General features: G+C 41.4%; 1 protein-coding gene across 21 annotated transcripts in view; it reads left to right on the top strand.

Annotated features, from left to right (window-relative positions):
- The window catches only part of LOC310681456 (uncharacterized protein), a 370,382-nt gene that overhangs the window by 45,621 nt on the left and 306,101 nt on the right, over positions 1–18,660 (top strand). For 14 of the 21 annotated variants that reach the window (XR_014513284.1, XR_014513285.1, XR_014513287.1 and 11 more), the window contains exon 2: positions 5,469–5,694. The exons of 1 other annotated variant lie outside the window; for it this stretch is intronic. The gene's annotated coding sequence lies outside the window, so the exon portion shown is untranslated. Of the gene's footprint in view, positions 1–13; positions 831–1,110; positions 1,296–5,468; positions 5,695–18,660 lie in introns of those variants that run through there. 6 more of the 21 variants (XR_014513293.1, XR_014513308.1, XR_014513309.1 and 3 more) reach the window with 6 other exon arrangements.

Genomic DNA, 18,660 nt, shown 5'->3' with positions numbered 1-18,660 from the left:
GAGAGATGTCAAAAGCTGGTTGCTGCCGAGCTCCTTTGCGCGAGGACGCTTTTGTTCCCCTTGGCTGGATGGAGACGTTTCCAAAAGTGAAAGGGAAACGTGTTAACCTACATCTTGATGGCCTCCCCTATCCTGCACCTCCCTCCCCCGCTTCACTTTGGGTGTGAGGATATCTTTCCCATTTTCGGAAAATCAAGACCTTGTTCTTGGGAATCGTAAGGGGAGGGGGCTGGGAAGGGGAATCGCGCCTAGCCCGAATACCGAGGGGAATTGTTCTCAATGACCGTCAAGGGGAATCCAAACAAAGAGGTGCATCTACCGGAAATAATGATTTGAGAGATTCTCCTCCTTGCCCCCTCCCGCCTCCATTAAAATTGTTTTTCTGGGAGGCTCAGTTAGAGGGAAGTTTTGAACTGGAGGCTGTGATGAGGCGCAAAGGGAAGTCTACGAGAGGCTTCTTTTTGGGGGGGGAGAGGACAAAAAGTTGCAGGGCAGGATCTGTTCAAAAGAAGAGAAGGCTGAAGTTAGACTTGAGGTGCTCTTGGATGGGGGTGGGTGGGGAAAGGGAGGGAGGGGGAGGGAAAGGGGGTGAGAGGGAGAAACCTGCTGCCGCTTGCTGGTTCTTTGTCTGCTCAGGGAACTTGAACAAAAGAGGAAACTCGGATGAACTCTCCATCTCCCCTTCTGGGTTTATCTGGTCTTTTCAACAGTTTATTCAGACTTCTCCAACTTCTCCCAAAGACTTTGCAGAATGTTCCAGCTACTCCTCAGAGAGTCTTGGTTTTTAATTTTAATATATTTGTTTGGTCTTAAGAGAAGAAGGAAGGTGAGTTACTTCTGCTATTTCTCTCTCCCTCTTCCCTTTGTGGCTTTGTTATCAACTGAAAGTGTTAAGTGGAAACTGCGTTAGAGAGGTTGGGATGTGTGCATCAGACTAGTGTGGAATCCACTTGGGTCTGGATGTTAAGACGCTGGGGGTATGATGTTGATTTTGTTAATGCCTGTGATTCTGTCAGTTTGGATCTGCTTATGTAATGCAGTTTGGCGGGCACCAAGAGGTGGGGGGGAGAGACTGCCTCTTGCTTGAGATGTGGCTTCTCAGGACAGTGACTGGGAAGAGTGTTCTTTTGTGACTGGGGGTGCTGGCTGAACCAAGAACGGGATGCTGAAATGATCAGATTGAAGGGAAGGTGGACATTTTGGAAGGTGTGGTCTACATTGAATCTGCCTGGGTGAGATGCAGGTGAATGCTGGTTCTTTGTTGATGTGTGAGTTCGTGGAGGCATAAATGTAAGGTAGGTACCAGCAGAAACTTCTCTGCCTCTGTAGAACTGGAAAGCTGTTCGGAGTTGGACCATTAGGATAGCACATTTCACTGTTAAATGGGCCATTATTAAGATGGAAGTTTTCGGGCTACTTTCCAGTATACTTGTGAAAATCTTGTGTTCTTTTTGTTTGTTTCAAACCTCTGCCATTTCTCCCCTTTTGTTAAGTTTTGGTAACTTACATTATATTCCTGTTTGCTCTCTTATTATTATTATTTAAATTATTTGTCCTGAATTTTTCTGTTTCTTTCAATAACCACTTTTTTCTTAATCCCATTGTTTCCCTGCTTTTCCCAGTTGCTGTGTTCCTTTTGATATATGGTACCTACCATTCTACAACTTTTTTCTTATACACGACATTTGTTTTGCCGTGATATCTGCAGGCATGTCTTCTTTTAATATTTATTTTGAAACAGACTCTTACACTACAGAGTTACACTAGTTTAATCCTTCTTTCCTCCCCGGGGAATCCTTGAAAATTTAGTTCCATGATGTGGACTAGAAATCTTCAGTGCGATTTTGTAGAACTTGTAGAACTTCATGTTCCAAGGATCTTTGATGAAACCATGCTAGTTGGATTGGTACCAAAGCATTTTAAGTTTGTAGTGTATATCCGTCCTTCATTTTCTCCTCACTTTTCTCTCACAAATGTTAGTAGATCCACAGGAGAGCCCGCAATGGGCAGATTATTTCCTGTCATGGCTGGTCTTGTTGAACCACTATATCGTAATTCTAGCACTTGGATCTAGTACTGGAATGACAAATGCTGGATCTAATGTGCAGTAACACACAGGCCTTGTCTATGTAGGAAATTCTGGAGCACATTCTGAGTATTGTAACCACTGATAGAGCCAGGCTGATAAGATCAGTAGTACAGATAAAAGTATTGGCAATCTGGTCACTGTGTGACTAGGCCTTCATATGAGTCCAGTTGTGTGATTCCTGTACAAGTTAAGGGCTAATGTTAGGGTTTGAGAGTGTAAGCTGTAATGCCAGAAATACTTACAAAGTTCATTAAGCTCAGCAGAGCTCAGAACAATAGAGTACTTCAAGAATAGAGCTACAAAGGAGAGACGGTGGGAAGAGAAATAGAGAAAACAGGCTCCTAGCTTGTACCACCTCATATCTCATATTTTTCAACTTCTCCTGTTCCTGTATTCTTCAGTTTTCTTATTAATTTAATCTTATTACTTTAATTTTTGCTTACATCTTTGTTTAATGTATCTCACTGATTCCCTACTAACTTTCCTACTCCATTTCTTACCTGAGGCTTTAAAGCTATTTCCAAGGGCTTTTCAACAACAATAGAAGCTTCAAGCCTATAGAAATAATGTGGGGGTTGTGCAGTTGCAATTATGATTTGTAGTTGAGGAATTGCACTTAGTGCGTATTTGGGCAATGTGCACTTGTTCTACACCTAAAACTCAAGCAAGTTATGAAAAGGGAAGTTGGCCTTTTAATCGTAAGTGCTAAAGGTTGTCTTTGGTTTTGGGAATCAGCTGTGAAGTGTGGTTAGAAATCTTAAAAACAAAACAAAAACAAAGATCACCTAGACTTGTACAGAGAAAGATCCCTGTTGGATTAGGCCAAAGGCCCATCTAGTCTAACATTCTGTTCTCACAGTGGCTCATGGGAAGCCTGCAAGCAGGACTTGAGTGTGACAATACTTCCTCCACTTGTGCCCATCATATTATTCAGAGGTATACCACTTCTGAAAATCTAGGTGACTGCTTAGATTCTAGAATAAAGACAATCAGTCCTTTTTGGTTAGATAACTGTTCCTCATGCAAGTGCATGCTGTCTGTTGGATTTTATACTCATAGTCAACACGACTGCAATAACAACAACAACAACAACAACAACCTGTCTTTTTGGTTGTTGTGCTACCAGACAGACTCTTCATTTTTTTGCAGCAAGAGACTAACGTGGCCACCCCTATCTTAAAATGGTAGGACCACAGTTTCCAGAAGATAAGTTGTAACCATATTTGGGAAGAGAACTGTGGCAAGTTTAACCATGTAGTTCAAACAGTGTTAAGTATGTTACACTACAGTCAAATGTAGCAAAGCCTCTTTCTCACTGCAAAGCACCCCTGGAGGCACTGTTTTGCATGGGAGAAGAGGTGAGAAGGAAGGGAATGCTTAAGCCAGGCATAAGCAAACTTGGCCCTCCAGCTGTTTTGGGACTACAACTCCCATCATCCCTAGCTAACAGGACCAGTGGTCAGGGATGATGGGAATTATGGTCCCAAAACAGCTGGAGGGCCAAGTTTGGCCATGCCTGGCTTAAGCCTTCCCTGCTGGCCCTCTTGACCCTGAAGATCCTCTCTGCAATCTGTTCCTTTAGTGTCTGCTAGTATTGCAGATCCATGTTTACCTAGCAAACATGGGTCTGGAAGATCACAGGGATAGAAATTTAAATAGGGATGGGAAATTTCAGGGGGAAATTGATAGGCGGAAGGAAGTGATTTGAGCAACTCTCTTCCTTCCATCTTTTCTCTGATGCACATTGCCCTTTGGGCTTTGTTATAGTGTAATGAAGTTATAGTGTGCCTTGTGGCTAAGCCTACAGGAACAGAAAACTTTCAAATGTATGCAGATTATAAAGTCAGGAGAGCATGGTCTTTGGGGGGACACATTTCCTCAGAGTGGTGATGGCTTCTTGTCTGGTTCTGCATGCCATTTCATCATCTATCACTCCATGCTGTATCTGCATAAGGGTTGAGTTGGCAGTCACTTTAAACCAGGGGTCAGCAAACTTTTTCAGCAGGGGGCTGGTCCACTGTCCCTCAGACCTTGTGGGGGGCCGGACTATATTTTGGGGAAAAAATAATGAACGAATTCCTGTGCCCCACAAATAACCCAGAGATGCATTTTAAATAAAAGCACACGTTCTACTCATGTAAAAACATGCTGATTCCCGGACCATCTGCGAGCCGGATTTAGAAGGCGATTGGGCAGGATCCAGCCCCCAGGGCTTAGTTGGCCTACCCATGCTTTAAACAATCTTCCCTTTAACAGGCATTTAAGAGTAATATTTGTAACTCTTTAGATTTGTGGGCCCTAAGAGTCTAGGATGGTATCCATTTGATACTCTTTTAGTGATCGTGTCAGTCTTCTTGTAATACTTTGTGATTTATGCAAACAAAATTTGTGTTTTACTGTGCACCAAACTCAAATCATTATTTGAATAGAAAGGTTGGGAAACGTCTTTGCTGTAGTTGCTAGGAATTAAAGGCTAATGATAAGTTGCCAGAGGTAAGATTTAAAAGTTCAATGCATGTGGAAAAACCCTGTTGAGGAAAAGTTGCTTCTGTAATGGATGGTGCTTAATAGTAAAAGTACAGTGGTTGAGATAAAATGGGTTAGGCTGCAACCCTCTATGCCTTTACCTGGGAGGAACTCCCATTAAATCCAGTGGAGCTTACTTCTTAAATAGGCACACATAGATTTGACTGCAATCAAAGCTTCTAGAACAGTGGTTCCCAATTAGCTAAGTACTGCAGACCCTGTGTTTTTCAAAAGCCAAGTTATGGACACCTTACTTTTGAAAATTTTCATATCTCTATGGCATCGGTAGCTTTTGTTATGTGAATGGTGCCACAGATTCCCTTGATGGTTTATTTATGTGAACCCCTTGAGGTCTGCAAACCCCAATTGGGAACCACTGTTCTAAAGAAGGGATGGCTCACCTGCTGTTTGGGGCTCTGGTTTACCTTCCCCACCAAGCATTTTTCTGCCCCCCACCTAAGCCCTACCAGGTTTTGCAGCAGCAAAAAGGAAAACTACACAGTAGATTCTGCACTGGGGTGGGCAGAGCACAGTGCCCTGATGGGGATGCAAATCGCCCTTGTGTGTGCAAATGGTCACGCTCATCATTGGCATGTGGTCCACTAGAGCACCCCTGTTCCAAAGGAATATCAGGATTGTTCCGATACTTTCATCTTTGAACACAAACGAGGCTTACAGGAGTCTTCCCCCTGAATTCTAAGCATGTTTAGGTGAAAACAGACCCTACTTAAAAATCAGTCAGACTTAATTCCAAGTATGTGTGCTTACAATCACAGCTTTAGAATTGTTTTATAGTGAAACTGTTGAAATGTGGCAATACCAAAGCTTACAACCTTTTATTTCTATTGAATAGGTAAACTGTGTGAATATCTCTGAAGCAAGATACCTGCCAGCAAGCTACGTCTAAATTGGTATCAACCAGAACCAGACAGATGCCATGTTTTATTAACCTTCTCATTGTGGAATACAGTGTAAACCAAAGAAGACACTAATATTTGGATTTATAAGTTGTAAGAATTTCTCCAAATGGAAGCCGGTGAAAATTGAATGGCTTGCTCACCTCTGTGATTCAGAATAAGGTATGTGTAAAATAAACAGTGTTGCTCAGAATAAGTACTGATTTGATGCCAAACTTAGGATTGCTCCTTTAGCTATATTATGCATGTCAGTTATGTGCTCCACAATATGTTCATTTGTTAAATACAGCTTCTGAAATGTTGAGGCATGTATCGGGGTGGTCCTCCAGATGTTGTTGGAGTCAATCAGTCCCAGTCGGCATGGTTAATGGTCAGGGATGTTTGGAGCTGGAGCCAGTGTGGTGTCAGACTATGAGCTGGGAGAACGGGGTTCAAATCCCCTACTCTGCTTTGTAGCTCACTGGGTGACCTTGGACCATTCACTGCCTTTCAGGCCAACCTACTTCGCGGGGATGTTGTGAGGGTGAAATGTGAAGTGGTACAACCATCTATGCTGCCTTGAGCTCCTTGGAGGAAAGATGGGATAAATAAATAAACAATAAACATCTGGAGGGCCACAGGATCTGTGTGTGTGTGTGTGTTTGTGTCTGTCTGTCTGTCGATCGATCTGGATCTGGATCTGGCCTGAGCCTTGTTGGTCCACAGTGACAAGAAGAGATTCTTAAATGGTTAGTTCAGAGGGATCAGGTGGTCTACTCTAGGTCAATAAACATATTGTGACCATAGACTTGGCCTTCCCAATCTGAGCAACTTGTCACAGACTCATTTATTTCCATTGCCTTATAACACTCGTCTGCTGCCTCTTTGTCTTTTCCTGCCTGCCCTGGAACCCAACCTTCAATGTGACTTGGGCCACATCGCCTTTTTGGACTCTTGGTTACTGTTTTCAATATTACCTCCTTTGACCCTGCTTGGCCTTACTAAAGTGAAACCTGGATTGGGTGTTGCTGTTCTTAAAAGGTGGTTAGGATCTCTGGACTTTGAATATGCCTTCTTTGGATATCTTTCCTTCCACCATCTGAAATTTGCTGCAGGCTTTTCTTTTAAGTTTGTTTCGTTGGATGCTTTTGTGGAAGCCAACCATTTGTATATATTATGAATGTCCATTTACACAGTGAATTAGGCTATGGCTTTAAGTGGTCAAGGTGGATACTATGGGGGAAAAGATAAGTATTTGGGTGAAATATTAGTGTTGAGAATAGATGCAATTTTTTTGGATTTGTTTAAGATTGGGTGAATGTTAAATGCATGCCTCTAAAAGGTATCTCAGATAGTTGTGATGTTTGCATTGGCTTTTGTCTTGTCAGTTTTGTATGCTATGCTCTGTTTGTATTTAGGGCACAGTTAGTGCCATGAAAACAGTTGCTTTTGATATGCATATTTTCTCCCAAAAGATTTGTTGAGGTCTGTAAAAGATGTAGGGCAGTTAAGTATGCACTCCTTAAGAAAAAGTGTTGAGGATGGCTGGTTTTTTTTAACATTAGGGAAAGAAAAATAATCTCTTGTTTTCCAAGTTGTAAAGAGAACTTCAATTTTCCCCCTCCCAAATCTGCATTATATTGAGGGTTTTTTAATAATAATAATAATTTATACCCCACCCATCTGGCTGGGTTTCCTCAGCCACTCTGGGTGGCTCCTAATTGAATATTAAAAACACAATACAGGATTAAACATTAAAAACTTCCATTGCCAGGGCTGCCTTCAGATGTCTTTTAAAAGTAGGATACTTGCTTATTTCCTTGACATCTGATGGGAGAGTGTTCCACAGGGCAGGTGCCACTACCGAGAAGGCCCTCTGCCTGGTTTCCTGTAGCCTCACTTCTCGCGGTGAGGGAACCACCAGAAGGCCTTCGGCACTGGACCTCAGTGTCCGGGCTGAACGATGGGAGTGGAGACGCTCCTTCAGGTATACAGGATTGAGGCCGTTTAGGGCTTTAAAGGTCAGCACAAACACTTTGAAATGTACTCAGAAACGTACTGGGAGCCAATGCAGGTCTCTCAGGCCAGTGTTACATGGTCCTGGTGGCCGCTCCCAGTCACCAGTCTAGCTGCCACATTTTGGATTAATTGCAGTTTCCAAGTCACCTTCAAAGGTAGCCCCATGTAGAGTGCATTGCAGTAGCCCAAGTGGGAGATTAGTAGAGCATGCACCACTCTGGCGAGACAGTCTGCGGGGCAGGTAGGGTCTCAGCTTGGGTACCAGGTAGACAGCTGCCCTGGACACAGAATTGGCCTGCGCCTTCATTGATGTGGTAATTTCTCCCTTGTTGCTTCATGGTGCTTATAATGTTAAAATTGAGGAACCAGGCAGCTCCTTCCCATGCAAATGTTACTTCCCTTTTCAGCTCAAGTTGTACTTAAGCAGAAGATTGAGGTGTGTATTGAAGCTGCAAATGGAAGCTTGTGTTCCCTTCATCCCAAGCATTTCCCCCAATATTTTGGTAGTTGCTTGGCATTGTGATGTTGATGATACTGATAATGGCTGCATAGGAGTGGAAGGGGGATGGGGGCAACCAAGGAGGGGGAGGCACTTTGACCAACACTGCATAAAGAAAAGGTTGTATGAGCAATCAATAAAGACAAAATGGTTGGTCTTTAGAAAGTCTAACAATATTTGAGTCTAGATTAACAATGCAGATAGTAAATCAAAAGCAATACATAAATAAATCTGACTTTATATTGTCCGTAGCTGTAAATTTTGTGACTTAATTTCTTCCTTAAGAACAGCCATTCACATAAAATTTACCTTCGAGTTACTTCAGTTTTAAACATCAGCATAATCTTCGTTTTGCTTTTGAGAATATGGGCTAACTACTTTAAGCTACTATTGCTTAAAGCATAGCTTTACAAACTGTGTGTTGAGACACGTTAGTTGAATATGGGCAAACTATGGTACTACTACTACTTCCTGTAAAAAAAGGTCTTACTCCTATTGGAACAACTAACAATCTAATATTGTACACACTTACATGGGAGTAATTTCCATTGAACTCCCTATGACTTACTTCTGAGTAGACATACATAAGATTACACTGCTCCAAAGAAAAAAGTTTGAAACATATAGGCTGTATCAATCTGCTTCAAGCAGTTAATTTATTATTATGAAAGAGATTACAGATTAAGTGGTGATAGGAAACATTGTGTTTTAAGTTTGTTTGTATTATTTTAGGTAGTGGATTTCTGTATCCTTCTGTAGCCTTCTACAAAACAATGTTCTCTTAAAAAAAAAAGAAAAACCACTCCATAAAGCACTCCATAATGATTCACTGTAATTAGTATGAATTATGTAAAATGGCTGTGGAACTAATATGATTTCAACCACTGAGAATTTCACTGCAAGATTGTTGGGTTTTGGAATTGGTATGGAAGCTGGAGAAACTCCAAATTCTTCACCACAGTGGTGCTATTTTTTCAGATTAGAGACTTGCTTCATTGCTTTTTCGCCAGTGGCGAATCTTGTAAGAGCATGCCTCTCTGGGTATAAGCTCTGCTCCCCAAACAGGGAGGGTTCCTTGTCAATAGAAACCTTCAGAATCAGCACTGAATAAAATAATGTTTTTGAGGACATTTTTAATGGCAACTGCTTTAGAATGTTTTTAATTGTAAACTGCTTTTATATAGTTTTTTTTAATAGTAATTGTTTTTAGAATGTTTTAACTGTTTAGCTATTTTTTATTTGGAAACGTTGGTGTGTTTGCCACCCTGGGCTCCTTTGGGAAGAAAGGCTGGATATAAACTAAAACAAGTAATAATTAAAAGAATTTGTTCTGAGCAAAGCAATTGGGTCATGATGCAGTGATTGTGTACGGTCTCATAGAACTTACATGTTGGTAACGTTAATTTTTCCAGTAATATTAGTGACAAGTCAAAGCGCTTGGTTTCGACTGGATTGGGGCCTGCGTGTTTGGATTGGGGTCTGTGACTTAAGTGAGTACACAGCTTGGGGGTACTTCTGGGATCCTTTGCTGTCACTTAAGGCTCAGGTGACCTTGGTGACGTGGAGTGCCCTCCATCAGCTTCATCTGGTGGCCCAGCTGTGCAGCCATGGCCCAGCCACACTGACTGCCAGTTAGTTTCTGGGCCCAAGTGCTAGTTTTGATCTATAAAGCCTTAAGTGGCTCAGGACCTCAAAGATCACCTCTCCCCATATGAACTGACCCAGACACTGTGATTGTCATCTGAGGCTCTTGTTTGTGTGCCTCTTTCATGACAGGTCTGGAAGGTGGCAACACAAGAAAGGCCTTTTCTGTGGTGGCTTCCTACTTGAGGAATGCAAAAACCTTCTCTTCCAGGCTTTTGACTAATTAAACAATCTATAGCCTTTTAAACTAGGGGATATTGTTTTTGTTTGTTACAATGGTATATATTTTTGTGTTTCTATATTCTAAACCTCCCTGTGATCCTCAGATGAAGGACGGTATAGAATTTTAATCAACAACAACAACAACATAACTGGGCGTGATGCATTCCAGTGATACTATAATATTTTCCTGTTCTTCTGTTTCTCTGTCTCTAATCTCTTACTTTCCTGTTATCAGGTTTGTTTGTTTCTAAAGCCAGAGTTTCTAAATCCTAAAGGCTGAATGTTTCAGTCTGACATTCCTGTTCAGTACTTAACTTCTTTCTCAAAGTAGGCTATAGGATATCATATAGATATGTATAAAATTCCCATCTGGCTTTCTAGTAAAAGGACTTTTGACATGGCTTATCTGTGTCAAGGACAGCGGAAATTAAATAGGAGAGCAATTCACTGTCTCTTCCTCACTGTTGTTGTTACACTGCATATTTACATTTGTGCAGAGGGTTAACACTAAAATGGGGAGGGATTTGCATTATGAAGGCGGTTCATAGTAATAACATGCCTCTAGCATTCTTACTGTGGTCTGAGATGTTGGAGCTTGCTTCCTGGTGAAGTACAGTACCTTCCACCTCAACAGGATTAACAGGGTCAGGCTGTGAATGAACTGGGAGGGTGGTTCTTCCAGCTGGCATTTAGGGCAGGCTGGGAACTAATTTGGAGGCAGGGTAGGGTAAGTAACCCAAGGCACCTTTGGGTGAAGTGCTTCTGACCAACCACTTTCCATTGCTGCCTGACTCAAGTGGATTATTAGTCCAGTATTCTTGGGATCTAGTGGAGCCACCCTGCTGAATGCTGGGCAGCAGGGGCAGGTTGGGGAAGCAAGTCTTCCCCTGAGCTCAACTTCATGGTGAGTTGGCAGTGAAAACCTCACTTCAGTGGATTGGGTTTGAGTGGGGGTAGTGTTGCCCAGTAATTGAGATAAAGGTATGAGGAGATGCTCCTCCCCCATGCAAATTCCTTTCTCCCTGTTACCTGCTCTCTTGCTGCAGGTCTTTTCCACTAGCTAATAAAGTTGTGATATTTGTGTGTCTTGTGAATCTTTTTTCCGGGGACATGGATACTATTGCATTATGAGGGCCGTAATTGGGACTGATACTTATACACCCTGATGTCTTACATTTCTGTCATGGAGGCCTAACCATGATCTGGACCTGTTTTAGATTCACCATAAAAGTTTGACAATGTGGAATCTGATCCATAATGTATCTTACCCAAAGGTACCTTCTTATCTTTGAATTCACCTGAAAAACTGAGTCTGGGTTATGCTGCAGCCCACACCATCCCTGGAAATAAGTGTTTTATGTTCTTATTTGTTTCATATTGTTAAATTACTGTTAGTGATCAAATAAATAAACATCTTGGTCCTCTTTCGCCACTATAAGATGTTCCATGGCTGATGGTGGTGGTGGAGATTTAGATGTTCTGGAAGTATATTGGAATATTTCTGTAACTGTTTGTTGGAATGACGTTAAAGATGTGGATTATGACAAAACTCATGATTTTATGATTCATTGTAGATATTCTTCCTATTACAATTTGGACTCAGAAATAGATAGTAACACGGGTGCCACTGTGGTCTAAACCACAGAGCCTAGGGCTTGTTGCTCAGAAGGTCGGCAGTTTGAATCCCTGTGACGGGGTGAGCTCCTGTTGCTCAGTCCCTGCTCCTGCCAACCTAGCAGTTCAAAAGCACCTCAAAGTGCAAGTAGATAAATAGGTACCACTCCCGCGGGAAGGTAAACGCCATTTCCATGTGCTGTTCTGGTTCGCCAGAAATGGCTTAGTCATGCTGGCCACATGACCCAGAAGCTGTACGCCGGCTCCCCCGGCCAGTAAAGCGAGATGAGCGCTGCAACCCCAGAGTCGTTTGCAACTGGACCTAATGGTTAGGGGTCCCTTTACCTTTAGTGTACAAAGTTCAGATGGCATTTCGAAGCTTGTAACTGACTTCTGATTCTAATAGGCATGAAGGGACATCTGCATGGAAGATTGCTGAATGACATGGGCTGCTTTACTCTTTTTTCCTCCCTGCATTTTTTTCAGTTATTCTGTCTCCCCAACTACTCATTTCTCCACTAGTTAACACTGGAAATGAACCCAGACCTTTGTGTGTGTGTGTGTTTGCATTTATCGGAGTGGGAAATATGTCCATGCCCTCTCTTTGTGTTGCTGCGCTGATAGGTTTTCAACCAATCTGTAGTCTTTGTAATGTTACTGTCTGCGTATCTGGTAGCTGCCAGTTTATATGTACTTTAGGCTTAACAAAGATGTCAGTTTCGATTTAATGACAGACACTTGTTAGCTTTATATACTGCAGTTTTTCATGAACTGAAAATCTTGCTTAGTTTGAGACGCTTAGTTTGCGTCTAGAGCGCAAGAAGAACTTTTACTTGACTGTCATGTACTGAGTTTTCATGGTCTTTTTGGGGGGGGGGGGCGGGAATTGTTTTTTCAGGTTGGGAATATGTTCTGTTCAATAACCTTCACTCCGCCTACCACCTCTCTACCCTCCATTAGTTGGGTAAATATCCTAACATTAATAAAAAGGGTGTTCTGTTTTCTTCTTATATGCTTTGGTTAAGTGGGTGAAAGGACTAAAATATCAATAACCATTTGATATGAAGATTCTTCCTAGTCTTTTCCTAAACATTTTCATTAATGTGTGAGAAAGGGATGTAGTGGCAGATTGACTTATTTCCATACAGAAAGTTCCATGCTCAATTTTGGCATCTCCAAGTAGGCTGGAAAAGACCCATGTCTGAAACTCCCTGAAACCCCAGGGTGGTTCGTCTGGCTAATTCATTATACAGTAGTTCCTTGGGTTACATACGCTTCAGGTTACATATGCTTCAGGTTGCACACTCCACTAACCCAAAAATAGTGCTTCAGGTTAAGAACTTTGCTTCAGGATGAGAACAGAAATCGTTCTCCGGCGGCGCGGCAGCAGCAGGAGGTCCCATTAGCTAAAGTGGTGCTTCAGGTTAAGAACAGTCTCAGGTTAAGTATGGACCTCCGGAATGAATTAAGTACTTAACCTGAGGTACCACTGTACATCTTGAGGTGACCATTGAAAGTGTTCCTCTTCAACAAGGCCTTGGGTTGATCAGCAATCCTTTAAAATGTGTTTATGGGAGGGAGGGTTTTTGTTTTGTTTTTACTATGTACTTTGAGGTTTTATTCTGTGAACTTCCCTGATAATAATAATAATAATGATGATGAAATATCCTTGAGAGCTGCTGCCAGTCAGTGTAGACACTACTGAGCTAAATTGTGGGGCTTCATCATCATCATCATCATCATTAATTTGTATTCCATTTTCCCAAAGTAAAACCAAGCTGAGGGCGATTTACAACATCAGAAGATACACATAATTACAAAAATAAAACAAAATTTGAGCAGTCGTAAACAACACAGCATCTCGGTAATTATATAATTAAAATCAAACAGTCCCCGCACATTTCACACTAAGGTCTTAACAATAAAGGTACAAATGCATAATACCAAGAACAGCAATAATTAAACATCTGTAGAATTAAAATGTGAGCCCATCAAAAAACTCCTAAACAACACCCAACTCTGACAGTCTCTAGGCCTACCAAAGAGCAGGTCTTGCAGGCAAGATGGTCTCTGACCCTTTAAGCCAGAGCTTTCCAAACTGTTCATGTTGTTGACATACTTTTTAGACATGCATCATTTCATGACACAGTAATTAAGTTTTAATAGCAAACTGGAGGTTAAAGTAATCCCTTTCCAGCCCCAGGAGGAGTGCAGGGAGCACTCGCGTGACACGCCTACATGTGTTGCAACACACAGTTTGGAAAGCTCTGCTTTAAGCAATAGTGGCTGCTAATGTTGCTGGAGTTAGTCAGGGCTCCACCCTCCTGGACTAGGTGGGAAGAGGACAATACAGCAGGAAGCAGCTCTCCTAGGACTTGCAGCAGAGATGGTCCTTATTATAAAGTGTATATATAGGTAAAGGTAAAAGGTAAAGGACCCCAGGACGGCTAAGTCCAGTCCAAGGCGACTATCGGGTTGCAGTGCTCATCTCGCTTTCAGGCCAAAGGAACCGGCTTTTGTCCGCAGACAGCTTTCCGGGTCATGTGGCCACCAGGACTAAACCGCTTCTGGCGCAACAGAACACTGTGATGGAAACAAGAGTGCGTGGAAATGCCATTTACCTCCCTGCCACAGTGGTACCTATTTATCTACTTGCACTGGCATGCTTTCAAACTGCTAGGTTGGCAGGAGCTGGGACAGAGCAACGGGAGCTCACCCTGTTGCAGGGATTTAAACCACAGACCTTCTGATTGGCAAGCCCAAGAGGCTCTGTGGTTTAGACCATAGTGCTACCCACATTCCTTATGTATCTAGGATATCTATCTATCTATCTATCTACCTATCTATCTATCTATCTATCTATCTATCTATCATCTATCTATCTAATCTATCTATCATCTATCTATCTATCTATCATCAATTATCTATCTATCTATCTATCTATCTATCTATCTATCTATCTATCTATCATCTATCTATCTATCTATCTATCTATCATCTATCTATCATCTATCTATCATCTATCACCATTTATCTATCATCTGTCATGTATCTATGTATATGTGTGTGTGTGTATATATATTGTGTCTTCATTTTTGACTCAAAACTAAACAAATTGCGTTTCACCCAAATTGTGTGGTGGATTTTCAAGCTTTCCCCCAAATGGCTTGTCCATTTCAAAATTGTCTTCATCTCTCCAAATGGGGATGTTGCAATGAGGTGAGGCACAATCTGCACGCAAGGATGGAAACAAGGATAGTACTGTAGTCCCTTCTCGGAAATGGTCACAGCTTCTTTCCTGTTCTTGCCCTAATTAATGATAGCAGAGCTGGACACTATTATCTCTGTGGTCACTTGGATTTACTCCTGTTACAGGAAATGTGAGCTTCTGAATAGTTGCATTGATTTTCCAGTATAATGCCATACTGTCCTCTCTATAGCATAAAACATTCCTGGTAATTCTCAGTCACACTTCAGATTCCATTAGGTTTTGAGTACATGCTTATGTGTAGTACTGTGTATAGAAAGCACCCATAGTTATTAGCGGTTGGTACTAAAGCCAATGGGTTAGCAATTATACACATTGTGTTGTCTAAGCTTTACAATGGCAGCGCAGCCACACTTGGTTTTTGTCGTACTAAAATGGAAGTGGTCCACTGTGTACCCAAACAATATTTTGAGGTCAGGTGTAACAAAAAATGGCTTAAAAGTTCCCAGTCTTGCTTCTCTCATCATAAATGTTGAAATTCTTATTGTGATTTGAGCGTTGTTTTGTTCATGTTAAGATTCTGAAATCCAAATTGGTTTTCTGGCTAAAGTAATAGTCAAGTGTGGCCAAAACGTAACAGCTGGGCCAAATGAGAGGTGGGAGGGTTTTCAGAGAAACTGCTTTTCTTTATCCATAATAAAAGAAAATTCTCCCTGTGGATGATAATGGTGACCAATAAAGATCATAATCATTTGCTAGCTGATATTTTTTATTGTATAGCTCCATCTCTGCAATAAAAACATAGCGATAATGGTTATAATTGGTTTCATTATTAGATGTGGCATGGTAGTAATGTAGTCTTTTGATATTCTTTTATTTCAGTGAGGTTTCTTAACTCATTTATATGTAATAAGGTAAGGATGAATGGACTGTGGGTTTTTCCTGGGTTTGTATGAGGAAGAACTCCTGGTTCCTCTATCCTGGCTCCTCCTTTCTCCCATTCCCCCCCCCCCCACTATGACATCACTTTGAAAGCAAAACACTGTGCAAGCATTTAAAATGGCTTCTTGTACAGAAATGCACCAGTAAGGGACCTGATTAAGAGCAAGAATACTAAGTAAAAAATAGAAGCAGGATATCTTCATCTAGGAACCTGCTTACAGCAATCACTGTGGGATTTTTTGTTGTTGTTAACAGACAGGATTAAAATGTTTAAACCACATGCCCAGTAAAAAAGCAATTTGCACCATTTTATTAACCCCCAGCTCTATAAAGGATATGCATTTTGTTTGACTGACTGTTAAGAAATGCATTAGGAGCTGAAACAAGTTATTGCACAAGCTGCATATGATCTGACAACCTTTTGACTTGGTGTCTGGAAAACCTGTGCTCAAGAAATATTGATTGTTCAAGAAACACAAATTTTGCATGATATGCACTGGCTGCCAGTTTTCTTTGCAGGCTCAGTGCAAGGTGCTGGTGTTAACTTCTAAAGGTCTGAATAGCTTGGGCATGGTTGCCCTTGAGGGTCAACAAGATCAGTGCTTGGGGGCTCCGTGGATGCAAGGAATGGGAGTGACACCCAATGTTGTTTGTCCTGGCCTGTGCAGTCTCCTTGGGATGGCCCTGAGCATAGAATCTGGGTATCTTAAGGACTGTGCTGCCTTCCATAGACTCTGTTCATCACATGAAGACTTGAGTCAGATCCCTTGATAAGGTGAGGCATGGTTGATGGCAAGCAGGGCAAGGGCATTCCCTGTGGAGGGTTGCCTGGCCAAGCAAGTTGCTTCAGGCCCCATCATTATATTGTTTTAGGTGGCTAGTAAACACATGGCTGGTGGAAAATTCCTTGGAGTTACCATTTTTATCTTTGGAATTTATTATTGGTGTGTGTGTGTGTGTTTTAGGATTGATTGAATATAAGCAAGGGACCTTTTTAAAATGTTTTGGTATTTTGACTTCTTAGCTGCCATGACTTACCTAGAAAGTAGATAGAATATAGGTTTGTTAAAAGAAAATAATAAAATACATAAATTGGACCTACAAGAAAAATCTAGTGTGTTTTATAGACGAAAGGGGCCAATAAAAGGTATTGCTCCTCCAGAATTGTGTGAGATATCATGCTTTCTATCAGTGATAATGAAATAGTGCAATTATTTTTGAAGAACACTTTGTGTGAGATAGGAGACTTAACAATCGAGTATCCTTTCCATAGTGTTAGAGATTTCTCTTTGGTAACAGAAACACTCTGAAATAAGGTGCGTTTTCTACAACCTAGAACAGGGGTCAGCAAACTTTTTCAGCAGGGGGCTGGTCCACTGTCCCTCAGACATTGTGGGGGGCCGGACTATATTTTGAGAAAAATTAAAATGAATCCCTATGCCCCACAAATAACCCAGAGATGCATTTTAAATAAAAGGACACATTCTACTCATGTAAAAACACGCTGGTTCCCAGACTGTCCGCAGGCCGGATTGAGAAGGCGATTGGGCCAGATCCGGCCCCCAGGCCTTAGTTTGCCTACCCATGACCTAGAAGCTTGAAGCCCAAGAATTGGCTGTTTGGTTCCCATTATTTCCATCTTTATTAAAATCTTTTTTAAGCTGCCCTTTGTCAATTAGGTATTGGAGTGGTATACAATGTCTGCTCTTGCTCCCAGTCACTTCATTGCTTCCCTAGGGTTTCAGGGCTCTTCCATCACCGCCCCCCCCCCACTAGCCCCTGCTTCCAGTAACATTGTTTTTGCTTAAATTCCTGGACTTCTCTCTCTCTCTCTCTCTCTCTCTCTCTCTCTCTCTCTCTCTCTTAAAAAAGCCTCTTCCTCCATTTTATTTCACTGCCTTGCCCTTTACAGTTTTCCTACTTTGCTACTGTTAATTAAAGGCCCCAACATTTCAAGAGCTAAGAATGATGTGCAGCATGGTGTGCCATTGAAATGTTAAACTTCTTTATAATAGTAGAGATTAAGTCCGACTAAAGAGGAGGAGTAGGTCTCTGCTTGACTATCTTTGCCGCCCTTAAACTGCTGATACAATTACATAAACAAATGACCGTGTACCTTTTTTCAAGTGCTTTTAAATCTAGACAAATCAGAAGTCTATTCCATAAAGCATATTGTAAATATACTTCTTGTCTGAAAACCAGCCAGTGAAGTACAAGTGGATTTATTTTTTTGAAAAGCCCGTTAAGTTTTGTGAATTCTTTCTCTCCTCACTAATTGAGGAAACTTTCCTTTATTACCCTGAGTTGTGTACACGTGTTTTCAGATTTTTAAAAAGACCTTTCCCCACTTATCTTTACATTGTAACAAAAATAATATTTATTTAAGGAACATGAAAGTGCTGTAAATTCCACTCATACATTTTTAAATTACTAAACCTTTTGAAGATCCTATAAGATATATTTACTTCCCACAAGGATTAATCCATGCTAGGGATGTGTGGCTAAAATTTCAAGTAGGATATGGTATTTTAACCCAAAACAGGTGGAGAAAATCAAGTGAAAATTGTGGTGAATGTGTTGAGATGTTTTCCCAAGGGTTTGGGGAAAACAAATCCTGCATTTATTTCTTTGCACACAATAGAATTCTAAAATTGCTTTAATTGTGAAGTTCTTTTAAAATGTATTGAATAGGAAAGATGCAAGAGATTAAACCAGTGGCTTCCCAAGAGGGACTGAGGTCCATCCAACAGGTCACTAGGGCTTTATTTATGGATCACTAGACTGCTAGTAGTGTGCCCTGGATGCCTTGTAGCACAAAGATATAAAGGGAAGGAGAGTTCACTTCTAGGTTAAGTGGGTCTCGAACAAAGATGAAATTCCACTGGTTGGTCTTCTTAGGAAGCGCTTTGGGAACCAGCAGTTTATACAATGAATGGTAACACTGCACAAGGACCTATTTTGCTAACTTATTAAGCAAGTGGAATTGGTGGTGATGGGGAGA

This window comes from Podarcis tiliguerta (genome assembly GCF_965153285.1).
Source record: "Podarcis tiliguerta genome assembly, chromosome: 7".
NCBI lineage: Eukaryota > Metazoa > Chordata > Lepidosauria > Squamata > Lacertidae > Podarcis > Podarcis tiliguerta.
The sequence above is the reverse complement of the archived record's forward strand: the minus strand, read 5'-3'. Positions and strand labels throughout refer to the sequence as shown.